This window comes from Lutjanus erythropterus, chromosome 11 (genome assembly GCF_056507025.1).
Source record: "Lutjanus erythropterus isolate fLutEry1 chromosome 11, fLutEry1.hap2, whole genome shotgun sequence".
Taxonomy (NCBI): Eukaryota; Metazoa; Chordata; class Actinopteri; order Lutjaniformes; family Lutjanidae; genus Lutjanus; species Lutjanus erythropterus.
Window position 1 is genome coordinate 30029169 of NC_139327.1, and position 16214 is coordinate 30045382.

The window sequence follows — 16214 nt, forward strand, 5'->3', positions numbered from 1 at the left end:
GACACCAAATAGACTGTTGGTTCAGATATTTTCTATAAGCTGTGCTGAGTACTGCAAAACATGTACAATATATAACTTATTTATTCACGCAACAAGAAGTTCTCAGCATAGGTGCGCTGCCAAAACATCATGGAAGCCTTAAGACTTAAGAGTTTAAAGACTTTTGTTAAAAACAAAGGCTGGTGAAACAGGAGACATAAGCGACATAAGTCTGAAGTCGAGAAAAACTTTTAGTGAGGCAACATTTTTAGTTTTTATGCTCTGAGCTGTTGGAACCGTCTGCCCGATGATCTGAGAGGAGCTCAAAGTGTTGATATCTTTAAATCTATACTTAAAACTTACTTCATTTGCTTGGCTTTTGATTAAAATGTTTTAATGCCCTGTAAAAATTAATAATTTCTTCAGTTAGTGGCAAGGCAAGTTGATGTTCAATAAGCTTTAAGATCTGAAGATGAACCAACAACCCTTCAGGCACTCAGAAACATCACAAACTTGATGTTTCTTTAGAAACTCACTTACTATTCATTCAGCTCATCATTTCAAGTTAAAAGACAGCAAGCTAGAAGAAGTCGTGTTTATAAGTTCTGAAGTGTTCTGAAAATAAATACTAGAAATTTTATGTTTAAGTTGAATAAATAAAACGTGTATATTTATGTTAAGTTAGTGAAAAAAAGATTAGTCCTGTATGTTTTTTACAGTGTAGCCATTATTTAATTTTAATTTTTCTGTATAGTAGTCTTGTTTAATAATGTATCTCTTGCTTTATATCTGTTTTATTTTTATAATTTTCAATTTTATAACTTCTAACTTCTACATGTGTAATAGTCTGATTAGTCTCTAATGGTTTTACAGTTTGTATCTGTCTGTCAGTTGCACTAATGTGTATGAAAGGTGCTGTACAAATAAAGTTTGATTTATTGCTTTAGAGCACATCCACAGAGCTGATGAAATCTGAAAATTCCTTTCTCCAGGCCTTTTCATTTGGTCTAAGTGATAACATTTTTTTACACCCAAAAGCAGATTTTCCATCACACTGTCCACAGAGGGTAATTCGAGACTTTTGTTATTTAAAGTGCTTGAGGAAAACAGAACTTTTCCAAACAGTGACGAGGTGTGCCTGCCGACTCGGGGCTCAGACATGGTTGGTTTTGAGCTGTGAGACAGTCAGGCTCAGCGTGTGACAGATCAGACAGACAGATCAGACTGGGCAGCTTCCAGGTGTGAAACTTTGCGTAAATGTGGTGAACAGGGTGTTCCTGTAAAAGAACGTTTCTCATGTCTCATTTCTGAGTGTCTCTGTGCCAGTAAAGGTAACAAAAAAACAAAAGCAATTTTTGTTGTGTTTAGTTTAAAATATTCGGATCCTTTTGTAGCAAAAGTAAAACATGTATAAGTACAATCAGGAAAACATACTTAATATATTAAACAGAAATGTCTTGATGTGGGAAAAACATCCCCTGTGACTGTTATATTATATCATTAGATTATATTAACTTAATTTAAAAGCAGGATTTTACTGTTGTAGTTGGTTGAAGTGGCTAATTTTGAACTATTCTGTATAGAACTACAACTAATAATTATTTCCATTATGGATTAAATTGCTGATTATTTTCTCCATTAAATGATTGCATGTTTGGTTTGAAAAAATAAAATAAAAAAAGAAATCAGAAAATAGTGAGAAATGCTGTCATAATTACCCGGAGCCCAAAGTGACATCTTCACAGCAGTAGAAACCTCAAAATTATTATTTTGCTTTACAAAACAAATGAGAAAGGATCATTTTGATCATCAGTCGATCAACTAATCGTTTAATCTGCGTTTGTACATTGTTACCTGTTTTGCAAAAATCTTAATTTACAAAGTAACTACAGCCTATAATTTATCTTTACTTTCTTAGACAGGTTTCTGAGAATTAAATTTTAATTTCACCGACTCCTCAGTTTTAAGACGGGTGCCCACCAGCAGAACGTTTGGGGTCGAGGCAAATGATCCACTTTGGACATGTGGACGTTTTCAGATTTCATGCTCTCATCAAGTAGAACCAGAATCAGGTTTATTGCCGAGTTGGTTTACACAGTTCAGGAATATGCCTTCCCTATTCATATAAATCTGCTGGAGTTGCAATGTAATTTTTGCAACGTTCTGGGACGTCACATGTGATGTAACGATCTATCAAGTGAAATTCCAGAGTGTTGTTGCCAGCACATTACTTCAGACATGGCCGGTATGTTGCCCCAATGTTTCCACCACTTTTTAGAGATGTTTTGATGTCACTTAATATCGCTGGGATGTCACATGCAACATCCCAGCTAAGACAGGGTCATTGCTGTAACATTGCCACATGCCACGTTACACGTTACGTTGCTACGTGTTGCATTGTACCTTTTTTAAGTGTAATCCTGCAGTAACTTTGCTACATCATAAATGAACGAACGCCACAATCACAATGTTTCTATGCTTGTGTGGTTGGTGTTTTTGTGCAAAACAAATATCATAATAAGTAGAAAAATATAAAGAAAGCCAAAAAAGTAACGAGATAAGAGTAACGAGTGACTAACGGACAGATATCCGAAAAAATGTGTTTGTGTGCTCTTATGGAGACCTTTAAAAGATGCAGACAAAGAGACAAAGCAGTGTGTTTGTCTTTGTGTGTGTGAGTGTAGATGTATTGGTGTACCTATGTCTGTGCCTCTGTGGGTGTATGAGGGGCTTGTGTTCCTGTGTGTGTGTGTGGCTGTCTGCACGTTAGCATGAGGTGGGCCCATGGCATTTAGATTTAACCGTCAGCATCTCAACAAACAGCATGTTTACGCCCAGACTAACAGTTTTGTCTGATTCTTTCACATCTCTCTCAGTTGAAAGGGCTCCTCACATCTACAGTAGCTGAGGCGTGTTTGTTCAGGACGTACAGAATTACACAACAACTGAAAGATCTCAGTGCTGATCAGACACCCCCCTATGGAAAATGTCTTTTAACCACTACACTATCAGAAACTGTAACCTCATCTCAGGTATCCGTGTTCTGTGAATGGAATTGATTTTGAGGTTAAGGTGAAAAATTGCACTAGTGATCTTACACAATGTAAAACCTTACTTAACTTTTTCCATTAACTAAATGTAACTCAAGTTATTTAGCTTAACATTTGTTTTTGAAAGTTCGAGCCATTTCAAGTCTTTTGACTTGATGAAAGATGATGTTGGATAAATGTAGTGCTCAGAGTTCACGAAACTAATTGAATTAAATTTGCAAAGAAACACGATCAGCATTATGAGCAGACTTAAGCGTGCATCTCTGATTGTTAAAACTCTCCGGAGACCCTTCCTTTTTTGCTGTTTGAAGAAAACAAACATGACGGAAACTTGCTGCGTGTCTTAAGATAAGTCATGGTCGTCTTTTTTCATAATAATGACAACTATGCAACACATGATGAAGGTTATTCAGTCTCTGATAACAGACAAAGAGGAGAAGGTGAGGTCTCTACCGTGTTGCTCTGATATTAACTAGTTGACTTCATCAGCAGCCACAGTTGTAAATTTTAAACATCAAAAGTAGAACTGATTCTCCAAACCGATAATATATAATGAAGCAAATCTGTTCATCAGTGTGCCTGAAAAATTGAAATTTCATGCAATAAACTTATCTCAAGTTTGGTAAACTTAACTCAATTGTTTTCACATATTTGAAACTAATTATTTAACTTCAGTTAAGTTAATTAACAGTTTCAAGGCAACAGGGAAAGTTTTTAAACAGGACCATCTTAAAATGATTTTCAGCTTAAGCATCTTATACCAACCCTGCTAACCATTAAAGCTACTCTAGGCAACTTGAATGTTTTGTAGATTTTGAAGGTCCCTGTGGAAAATAGAGGTCGTGTTTCCAACGTAATAACCACAAAATAGAACATCAAAAGTAAAATTATCTATAGAAAAATCTCCTCTTGCTTCTTTTTAACAGGCTAACATATTACTCACTGTAACTTTGGCTGGGGAAATGTAAATACAGGCTTATTTAATCTGATTTAAATTTATGTAGATGACATAGAGGCATCAGTATTACACTGAGACTGTTTCAGAAACAGTTAAAAATTCATTGTTGTAGCTTTAACACCATACATTACGATCAACACAATTCTTATATTTTGTGCAGAATACATAGTTTTTTCAGATGCACAAAAACAACAATATAAATTTAAACAGCTCAAAATTTCCATTTATCCTGAAGTTAGAATCATAAAATGTTTTTTGCAGCAGTTTGTTGACACACTAAACAACAGTTTGGATGGAGACTTTAACCTGAGTACCACAGAAGAAGTGTAAAAAATGTTGTTCAAAACATTTTCTATTTATTGTTTGTGTCACCCTCTGCAAAAACACAACCTCAGATCCGGATGACATAAATTATTTTACATTTAGGACAAGGCTGGCAATATACTGTACATATATACTGTACATGTTAAATGGCAAAGGAGAGTTCAGAATGTCAAACAATGCACTTGAAACAAAAGGAGAAGCTTTGATTTGAGGCCAGTTCAAGTTCAGTATTTTCTAGAAAAATCAAAGGATGTCACTGCTGGAAATTCTGTATTTTCTACATTACTCCCTGCAATTTTTCATATAATTCATGTGTATTTAAGGTCTTGTTCGTTGTTTTAACATAGTTAAGTAAAATCAAGCATGCTTTTTGTGCAAGATTGCACAACGAAGTGCTTCATAGAGAAATGACAAAAAGATCAGTGGAGATATTATATAAAGAAATTATAATAGCAGAGTAAATTAGATAAAGTGAGTAAAGGGACAGGATTGCATAATATAAAGTGAATAAAATCTATTTGATTAATTATTAAAGTTAAGCTAAAACATGACAGTATGTCTTTGTGATTAATAAAGAAAATCTTAAACAGAAAACCACGGCTCCAGTGGAAATGGATGTCGGGAGAACATTCGTTAAAAGCTGGTCATATTTAGGCGTTAGTCCATTAAGTGATTTGAAAACCAATTACAGATCCTTAAAACCTAAAATTCATGGGGGAGCAATGAAACATCTGCGTCTGCATTTGCAGTTTATGTTTTCCAGAAGAGAAAGAATTACAGTAGTCAGCTGGTGATAAAAGCAGCTGCCTTTCAGTATCTGGCTGTACTCCTGAGAGGATAAAAGGCCGTTTTGGTGATTTTTCTGATGTGAAATTCAAGTCAGGATCAAAAAGCACACCAAGGTTACTAGCTCGGGGCTTGATGTTCAGTGCCAGGGATTTTCAGTTGGTGCACAGCATCTCTCTCTCTCTCTCTCTGGGCCTTTGCTCCAGTAATTAACTCCAGCAACTTTAATGCGTACGTTTAATGTTGAAGCAAAGTGTCAAAGAGCAACAGTGATCATTCAGAAAACCACAATGATGAGAAACAAATCACACCAAAACTCTTTCAGGTCATTAACTTTATACTTTGATCAAGTGCTGAGTGATTTCAAACACTGATTTTTTTTTTTTTTTTTTTTGGTATGAGCGAATGAAAATGAATGTAGTTAAAGTGGTTTTAATTGGTATTTGTAGGTATTACAAACACATAGTTTAGTGTCTAGAGTGAGAGAAGGTAAATACAGTGTTGGGATCATAAGTAATTAACTCAAGAATGTCTAAACAAAAAGCGTTTGTGCGCTTGTAGGGGAGGCCAGGGACTGTTGTGACACCGGGTTAGTTGTAACTCTATCAGTCTGACCAATTAGACAGTTGTTGCTGTGATGTCATCAATATGGTACGCTCCAATTTGCTCTTTGAGGTCAAAGGAGAAGTGGACCAAAAACTGAGCTTCAGGTAAGAAATTAGAACTTTTTGTAAAGGTTATTTTTCTCCTAGCGTTCATCGTATAGTAGATATAATGATTTGACTTGCATAATCTAATGTAGCTGTTTCTCTAGTTTAATTTGATGTTTTGCATTCAAGCCGACATGCTAAAACAGTTAGCTATGTCATGTGCACGTTGTCAGCTCTGGGTCCACAAAGCCATTGACATTTTTGTTGATTGTGGAGGCCCCCTGTGGACAAGAGCGGTAGTGTTTCCACTGTAATAACCTTAAAATATAACGTCAAAAATAAAATTACCTTAAAAAAAAAAATCTTCCTGCGTCATTCTAAAACGCTAACTGACTAATCACTGTAACTCTCTCTGGGAAAATGTGAATACAGACCTGTTTCATCCGAATTCAAGGAGAATCCGGCCAATGGGAGACAGTAAGATTAACTATACTATACATTCTCGCGAATGGTCTTGTTAAGTTACGTAGGTCATATAGAGGCATCAGTAACAAACTGAGACTGTTTCACAACCAGTTAAAAACTCCTTGTAGTAACTTTAAATTGTTGAGTTTATTCAAAACCATTAATTCTTTATCCTTCAATGAAGTTCTTTTGTCAATTGGATAATTTGGATTTTCAGCAAATTACCATACCACACTGTTGCATTTATCCCCAGCTAGTGTTAAAACTCACCCCAGTGACAGGTTGTAAGAATAAAACTCTTTGTATTTGAAATTAACTCACATAATCTGTGATTGTTTAGTAAACATCCCGTTGAGTTTTATTTGTAGTGGACAAATGTAAGGATCCTGTATCAAAATGTGAGAGATATAACAACCACTGAGTTACTGATGCTCAAACAAGTGTTGCTACCGTCCCTGGTCCTGCTTACTGCTGCAGGAGATCAGTATTTTATTTTCAACAAATTTACATCTTTCCATAAGAACTTCATTAGAACTTTATTTTCTAAGTTAACAAAAAGTTTAGAGCTTGAATTAAGCTTTGTTCTGACGCACTGTATGTAAATGTATGTTCATGTGAAATCTGTAATTTTAAATTTCAGCAAACTTCGCCTTTACGCAGCAACACTCACACTGTTAATTCCACAAATTGTAACCACAGTAGCAGTCCAAACATGTGACATTTTTTTTCTACTTTGTACTTTCAATTTCTGCTCTGTACAGAATGTTAATAAACTTGGATCTTTGGCACAGGGATTTTCATATCTGATCCTGGCGTTGGTGCAGGCACAACCTACAAAACACACGAACCACAACCCTACCTGCCAGGTAGCGACGAGGTAGTGATGAAATTGAATTTTCTCGGCTGCTCCCCGCCTGTGTCTTGGGGCTGAAAGCCGGGCTGTTTTATACAGTAGAAGGCACAGGCACACAGAGATACCACACCATCCTTTACCTCCTTTGATGTTGGCAAGGCACCTGGGGGGGAAGAATATGGAGAATTTGTTGATTACAGGGTCCTGTATTCAGTACACACATTGATGCTTCTTCGTGCAGTGAGGTAGTGTATAGCGGGAGGCTCGGCGTGGCAGTTTGATAGTTTGTGGTAAAAGTGCTGGCAGGGCCGCAGTTCTCCTCTGTCTCTGCCAAGCCTGTGGTTTCATATTGTGATCATCAACGGCAGATGTGAATCAGAATATAAGCTTTTCCTGATCAATGCGGTCAAAAATATAGGCTCTGCTTGGACTGATTTCCAGTATTCTATGTCTGCTCGTGAACGCTTTTATCCAAAGTGCCTTAAACACCCCCACCCTGCCCCCTACTAGTACAGGTCTGTCATTACTTACACAGGAGGTTTGCCATCTTTAAAGGTGTCTACGAAGCAAAACTGTCAGCGTTCATTTATCTCTGAGAGAGTCACCATTAGCAGCATACTTGTGTTTGCAAGTAAAGTCCATATTTACTTAACAGAACCAGATGCGAGTGTACAAAGTGGTAAGTCAACACTTGGTTACAGATGAGGAAGATAAAAACCTTGTTTGTGATCCCAACCATGCCCTGAACAGTGAATACAGACTGTTATCTTCAAACCAGGGATCCACAATTTAATGAGGTTAGACAGAAGAAGTCGTTTGTACACCAGCCAATCCTAAAATGAAATGAGGAACTTAATCTGAAATCAAATGTAGTGCCTTGAACATCGTCCTCTGTGATTGTTTATATTAAATGTATATTTTTTGTCTCTTGTCTTAATTTTTGGGACCGTTTTGGTTAAGTGCATTTATTTCTGTTCTTAATTATTGTGGTTGTGGATGTAAAATATGGCGTCGCGGTGTCATGTAATCCCTCGTAGGATGGACCAGATGCATAAAAATAAACAAACTACTGTAGAATATTGTAAGTACCACAATCTGTGATTTAATTTCTTGAACTTCAAATATACTGAGTATAAATGCATCTATATGTGAAAACAACTTATTTAACTAATTAAGTTGCGGTGGGTTTACCCTACATTGCATTCCTATTGGGAAACACTGCTTGCACAGAGCAGCTATGTAGCATTTAAAAGGCAATCAATGAACTGAGCAGCACTATTGGGCAACGCTGCAGCATCACCTCAGTTTCCACAGAACAAGGCGGCAGGTGGCTGCCTGAGCGACATGGCAGTGATTATCAGCTCATCTCCCTGGCAGGCAGATACTGAGAAAATGACTGTTAACCAGCTTACGCTACATTTCCTTGGACGCCATGAATGAGAGATAAAGATCGCTGCATCTGCTACGTACAGTGTGCCACACACAAACCCTGCATCTCAGTCTTTCACACACACACACAAACACAAACATACATGCAAACACACACAATCACAGTGAGAATGAGTCACTGCTCCACAGCAGTGCTCTGACCACAGTCGAGGCTTGACATTTTCTCATGCCTCCAATCTATTTACCAAAGTTCAGACAGGAAGGACGCATCTCTCACTTTTCCTATCATGTCAAACCACTTATAAACAGAGATGCTGATCAAAACAAAAAAACACAAACAAATACATGGAGTTGTATGTTGTGTTAACTTAAACCAACAATGACAAACTGCTTGTTTCCAACTTGTTTTCCACTTTGAAGTGAACAACCACCTGCTTTTACCAGTGATGCCACGGCGTTTATTTACACAGAGGACGTCGATACATGAGACAACCTTAAAACCTCATGTTGTTTTTGATTCACTTTGAGATGTTTCACATGGGAACAATGGCTCACTGATACTAGTCTCAACAATGTGAAGAGGAAGAAACACTGAAAGCCAACAGATCTTTATTGTTTAGTGAAACACACTCACATTGTTTCTTCTTCGAGACATTACATCACTGGGCTTTTCACAGGACAAGTTGTTGTGGTTATTTATACTGAACAAAGAGTGATCAGCACACTATTATCCAGTTAAAGGGAAAATTCACCGTCAAATCAAAACTACATATTTTTCTTCTTAGCTGTCGTGCTGTTTTTCCATCAGGAACGTTTTCGTGTGAGCTGCAGGATTTTGGAGATACTGGCTGTAGGGATGTCTGCCTTCTCTCGAATACAATGGAAATAGATTAGCCTTCGGCTTGTGATGCTCAAAGTGCTAAAAAATACTTTTGAAAAACTCAATGGCGATGTCTCTCTCTAAAAAACTCAAGATAATCCACAGACCTTGTTGTGAGCAGTTTCACATAGGAACTATTTTCTTTCTACTGTCTGCCAACTGTATCACTGGGCGAATGGAAGCGAGCATCTGCTCATAGAGGAGAGGCTCATGCTTGTGACAAGGTGGAATGTAAAATGGCGTCCTCCTTGGCTGAGCTATAACCTCTCGTCCGTGAGTAGATGCACGCTTCCTTCTGCACAGTGACATGGTTGGCGGGTGTAGTTTGGTAGTTAGCTTGTTAGCGTTTTTGGTTTTACTGACAATACTTTTTGAATTCCACTTATAAATAAAATCACTTCCCACCTCTTCATCAAGGTCATGAAGTTTTTTTGCGTCCAGGGGGCTGCACAGCATCGTTCAAATAAAGTCAGGATAGACAGGAAAAACCTCATTTGTGCTGCCCACAGCCGGCAAATTCTTCTACTTTTCTCTTTTAATCTGTTATTTTTCTGCTTTATTGCTAAAACACGCATCACCTTTGACAGAAATACAACTTGAAGTCAATAGAAAAGGCAGCATGGGGTTTGGATTTCAGAGCAGCAGGATGAGGGGAGGAGAACAATGTTTCACAGATGTCAAACTTTTTATGTGAAGATATTGATCATATTATCATCACCATCTTGTTGCTGCTGTTTACATTCAAATGGACTCAAAAATGCGCCAAAGAATAATTTCCTGAGTAAATACACTGGAACTAATAACGGAAAATGTTTTTAGTTGTCTTTTAACTGTTATGTTGTTTATTTTCTTTCTTTCTTTTTTCTTCTTCTTCTTTTTATTCTATTTTACTCTGAATTTAATTATTTTTTGTATATATATACACACACATATATGTAGTACTTGTGATGTAATAAGTGACCTTGATACCTTGAAAGAAAATAGTAATATAATAAAAAAGTAATAAGCTCTGTGGATTATTTTGAGAGTCATGAGTTTTGTAAAGAGATCATGCTGTTAAGTTTTTCAAACATGTTTTTTTTATATTTTGGGGTGAACTGTCCCTTTAACTGACTGGCTATCTAATTTATTTAATAAACAGAAATACAATGAACTGTGAAGACAACCCAGAAATGAGCGTGTGATATTTAAATCTAATTCTTTGTTTATATTCTATTTAAACTCTTTAAAATGAGGAATTATGTTTTGACATTTCTTTCATCAGTGGTCTCGAACAAGGATATTGGAGATTTCTTGTGTCTCGCTGTGAAAGACGTCAGTTCATGCCATGAAAACCAAACTGCTTTGCATCGGTAGTTTTCATTTTGATTCCTTTCCCAATGACTGAACGGGTGATTTTACAGTATTTATCCATTTGGACCTGTCAGCGCTTTCACCGTCCCGTTTGATGGCAGAAATCCCTCCAAATTTGAGGGAGTGGAAACTTCGAGCCATTAAATCTTTTTACAAAGACCTTTTAAGCGTGCTGAATGTTGCACACAAAGGTAAAAAGGTTACTGGTCTCAGACTGTTGATTTATATCCCTGTATTAACCAGAGCCTGGGTTGTGGACTTCCACTCTGAGCTGGAAAAAGCAGCAGCATGAAGTGAAGTCACTGACTCGTAAGAACAGGAGAGGGTCTGGGATGGATGGATGGATGGATGGATGGATGGATGGGTGGATGAGGGAGAGATAAATGGGTTTGGACCCTGTGTGAACCACTGAATTAACAAAAAAAAGAACAAGAAAGATGACATACTGCCTTATTTATCCATATGCTGCAAATTATGGCAGCTGTTTACAATTTATTTTATTTACTTTGGTGATGCTTGGCCCGGGTTGATTAACATTTTCTGTAGTGTTTGTTGTCTTCTGGAGCGGGATTTGATTGGCACTCGGTGACGGCTGTTTGAAGTGAGCGTCGCATTGGCTTTGAAGCTTGGGGGATGAAAGCAGAGCATCCAGATATGACTGGAGGATAATCTAGAAATGAATTTTTGGCTGCCTCTGAAGGCGACCGACAGGCGACAAACATGTTACTAGTTGTTGATTAAATGTTACTTGAGATTCAGTGATGCAAGGACATAAAACAGAGATGGAAACTTCTAAATACACATCAGGAAATAAGTTAAATATGTTTGTTTAATGACAACAAGCTGTGGATGTTGGTGAATGAGTAAAGAGCTTCTCATCCGTCATGAGGCAGCTCCTTTTATTTATGAGCCATGCTGTTTGCAATTGTGACTTTAATTAGTGTTATTAATCACTGCTTCCCATCAGAGCTGCCTTGAAAACATTAAATATTTTATATTGATATTTCTTCAGGAGTCAAAAACTGCAGTCTGTAATAAAGCCAGACGGCAGTGTTTGAAGAAAAAAAAAAGGGAAAAGGGAAAAGAAAAAGTCACACTTAAAAATTTTAAACCTTTTAAAAAGCAGATTCATCTGTCTGCTGCAGCTTGTCTCAGGTTAAAGTAACTTAAGTCAATAGTTTAGTTACAGGGGAAGCTCACTAATCCGTATTTAATATTCAATGTGCATAAAAAAAAAAAACATGTTCAATATAAAGTCCTCCTGGCAAACGAAAAAATATGTTTGGCTTTGACTTTTCTCTCTAAGTTAATCTTATAAACTAAATGTCGTGCATGTTAATCCTTTTCCATAAAGAATTTAGTGCAGGCTCTTTGACAAATGTTTCTGAGCTGAATATTTTGCTTGTAGTTGAGTCAAACTAGACAAATTGAAAACACTTGAGTAAAGCAGAAACTAATAAAATATACTTCACAAAAATGTTCAGCCTGTGCTCATGTATATGGGAAGAAAACAAAGCACTACAGAAAATCACATTTCAGTTAGTGATGACAATTATTTTGCAGGGAAAACAATGTTTTATGCACAACTTGAGTAAGTTTTGTGAATAAAATTTAAGGTTAAAGAGATTCTTGTATTTATCTATGAATTTATTTCAACAAGGACACAAAAAGAGTTTTTCACATACGTTGACTGATTAAGTGTTTATTTCTTAAGATGAATACACCAGTTAAAATCTATTGGATTATCTGAAAAATAAATAAATAAAATAAACCTGGCTGTTTTTCTTGTTCTACCTTGTGAAAAGTTTTTGTGTCTTGAAAATAAATGTTTTTCATGTGACAGAGGAAAGATGTTATTTTGACTAACTTTGCTTAAAATTTAAAGATTTGCTGATTAATCTTAATGTAAAAAAATGATGAAAAGAATAGTTAAAGAATTATATTAAAATGTTGCTGAAACATTTCCTAAATTACAGTTTGGATAACGGCTTGAATCAAAACCTGAGTCTTAAAGCAGACCGAGGTAAAGTCTGCTGCGAAGCCACAGTGAATTCATTTCTCTGAAATGCCCGATTTACTGGCAATACTGGGCTTTTTCAGATTGTTACCAACACTGACATCTACTGGCTAAAACTGATCACAACCTCTCCCACAGTCGACCCTGACACTCTGTCAGATTTGTGTTTTTATACAGTGTTTTAATCCTGTATTTGTTTCTTCATTTCAGAAGCTGTAGACGATGTTGCTCAGGGTTTTTACCCTCAATCTGTTGACAGAACAGACAGATTAACCAGCGACATATAGACTCATAATGTGTTTGGTTGGTGGCTAATTATAATTTCCTGATCATCTGATGAGAATCTGTTGCTTTTATATCAGGGGATTTCACTCTCTTATTTCAGACAGGGGAAATTTTATTCAGTAGGTGTTTTAGTTTTCATTATTTTTCATTTTGATTCTGGTGTATGACAAATAGATATCTACAATCTTTGCAGCAGTGAAAACAAATATCAAATGCGAGTTCATATCAAATAAGAAGTAAAGATAATATGAAGATTAAATTATTTATGGGTGAAATCAAAAGGTGCATCAGGACGTGTCTCTTGTGAGCTTTTTGCTGCCAGCTGAGCCTGTTGCAAAGGAAGCACCACAAGGTTTTGGCAACATTCCCTTAACTCAACCACACTGCCGTGTTTCTGCGAAATCCTGCACACAAAATTAAACAAAACATTTCATATTGCAGCTCTGATTCACAGCCAAGAAGGTACAACAAGACACAACTATGTCTCACGGTTTTCCTTGTGAATATACGACTGTTGTATTTCTATTTTCTGCCACTTTATACTTCTACTAAATTACATTTCAGATGCAAATATTGCACTTTTTACTCCACTACATTTTTTGATAACTTTAGTAACTATTTACATCACAGATTCATATTAATACAAAATATAACCAAAAAATAAATTGTTACATATTATTAAAGATTGAGATGAAAATTTATTGATCCCTGGAGAGAAATTCACAAGCCAGCCAAAAGATAAAGTAATTAAATAATATACATTCTTCTAAAATGGGACATTTTGAGTAATTATGCTTCTACTTTTGGTACTTAAATAATATTTTAATGCCAGTACTTAGCACTTTTACTTAAGTAAAAATTTTGACAAAATTTCTAATACAGAATTTTTACTTGCAAGTATTTATTTCTGCGTTGTGGTGTTGCTACTTATACTTGAGTACAAGACCTGAGTACTTCCTCTATTTCTGTATATGACTCACCTGCCTTTAAAACAAGATATTTGTGCAAATATATCGGCCTGAGAATCTGTCATTGTCATTTTAAAGAACAGGTTATCCTGTTATCAGTTTCAGAAAGAAAGAAAGAAAATAATGTTAGATATCTGCAGTAATTCAGTTGTAGTATTATTATTAGAAATAAACAGAATTCAGATCATGGTAGATGAAGTGTTCTTTTACTTTTAACGTAATATCTTACTACAGTTTGAAATACTGCATCTCACTCAAGGAAAATCACCATAGTATTTATTACCAAAATATACTTTAAGTATCAAAAAGAGAAGTACTCATTATGCAACATTACCCATCTCTAGTGACTTATTATTAAATGATTTTTGTTGTTACACCGATATGTCATGTTATAGCTAAAAATGTGAAATATATGAGAAAATATTAACCCTACCCCAACCTTTTTTAAACTTAAAAAAACCCCCATCAATCTTGTTGTTTTATTATTTGTTACCTATTGTTTTTTTTTTTGTTTTAATCTTTTTAATTGACAAGAGTATTGTTTACTGTGTCTCTATGTTTTTGGTTTTTGGTTGTGCTTCAGTAAAAATGGTTGCAGTGCAGTATTTATGTGCCCTGTGTTTTAACACTTAATGTTATTAAAATATTAACTTAATAATAGCCAGTATAGGTGTGAAGTAAATATAGTGGAGTAAAAAGATTTCCCTGTGAAATATAGACAGTAGAAAACTCTGCTTCAAAACTGTACTTAAGTACTTGAATACTTGAGTAAATGTTCTTAGTTATTCTACACAACTGAAATCAGATAACAGTTTCTTGTACTGTAATCGAAAGGGAGATTCCAGCAGACTGTTTTTCACTGTGGTTCATCTTTTGGACAAACCGTTCAGCTCAGAGACACAATAAAACCTGCCAGAACCGCTGCAGGATTTTTTTAAAAGTAAGATATTCTGTAAATTGAATTAGTGATATTTACCAGCTACCTTAAAAACTGACTGTCTACCACAGTATAAAGGAAGTGAGTAACAATAGTTGAGCAAGCCTCGTAGTCGCACGTTGTTTCGTCACGTAACATCAGAGGTCAATATGAGCTCTGTTTTAGCTCATCCTCACCAGATGTGATGTAACATTACAGCTGCAGGTGTCTCCTCTGTCCCGGGACAGTTTGTATGAACTGCACGATGGGATGAGGTCTGTAGTGACGGTGTCGAAAGCTGATCTGCAGTCAGCTGTTATGGAGATTTCTTTCGGTGATGCCGCAGCAGTTGCGTGCTCCACGGAGCAAACTGCGCGTGCGTCAAAGTAAAACACGGCCGATACCAGAGATCGTGCTGCAAAGCAAGATGCTTCACTGTTTGCTATTTCCGTTTTCGGGTACTGACTGGTGGCAGAGAATGAAAGGATGAAAATGACTGACGATCGAGGGGGAGGTGACTTTAGGCAATGTTTGTATACTTTGGTCAAGTGGGAATTTAGAATCACATTTCATAAGCTGCTTAAATATTCTACAAAAAAGTGTTTGCAACTGATTTTTTTATGTTTATTAGTTCTATATTTATATGTCTCCTTGCACAATCTGTTTTATTATCTTATAAATGCTTATTATATTCTAATATTTTTTGTTTATAATTATGCCCGTTTCATTTTTTATTTCTTAACTGTCATTTTATAATTAAGTATTCCAGCCATTTTTTTTTTTTTTTTTTCAAATAATTGTACTTGTATGACCTGTGCTGGTCGGCAATTTGAGAGGGGAAAAAGAGGGATGTCAGGGATGTTAACTGACCCTTGACCCTGTATGTCACTTTTACAGGAAAATGACCTTTTTCCTCAGTCTTGCCTTTCTAAGCAGTTTCTGAGTAAGTGTCGTTCAGGAATGGGTTCACTAATCGTAATTAAGGAATTGCCTTCTGCCAGTGTGACAATAAACATCTTAAATCTGGATTAAGCCTATTTTTGTATGATAAATAGGTCTAATATTCTGCAAAGTACCTACTTTGGTCAAAGGAAGTCAGTCAGCCTCAGTGCATGGGGTTAATGCTAAACCAACTAAGTTACCAGGCCACCATCTGAAACGAAACTAAGTAAAAATTCTGACAAAATTCCGACAAACTAATGATAGCACAAAACATCGCAGACAGTGTGACAGCAGTGGGATACCCTGGTACCTTTGCCCCGTCGAAGCCACTCAGGCCGGGCTACTGAAACAGGGAATGAACCATCTTCCCCTTTGACTGAATATTTTATCTTTGACGAC

The 16214-nt window shown here is 36.2% G+C and overlaps 1 long non-coding RNA gene across 1 annotated transcript; it reads right to left on the minus strand.

Moving 5' to 3' along the window:
• Nucleotides 1–9148: 9148 nt before the first annotated feature.
• LOC146319320 (uncharacterized) lies at nucleotides 9149–15308 on the minus strand. The gene is made up of 3 exons (XR_014771576.1): nucleotides 15071–15308; nucleotides 11193–11381; nucleotides 9149–11095 (listed from the first exon to the last, which is right to left on the minus strand). It is a non-coding gene; the product is annotated as an uncharacterized LOC146319320 (long non-coding RNA).
• Nucleotides 15309–16214: the final 906 nt, after the last annotated feature.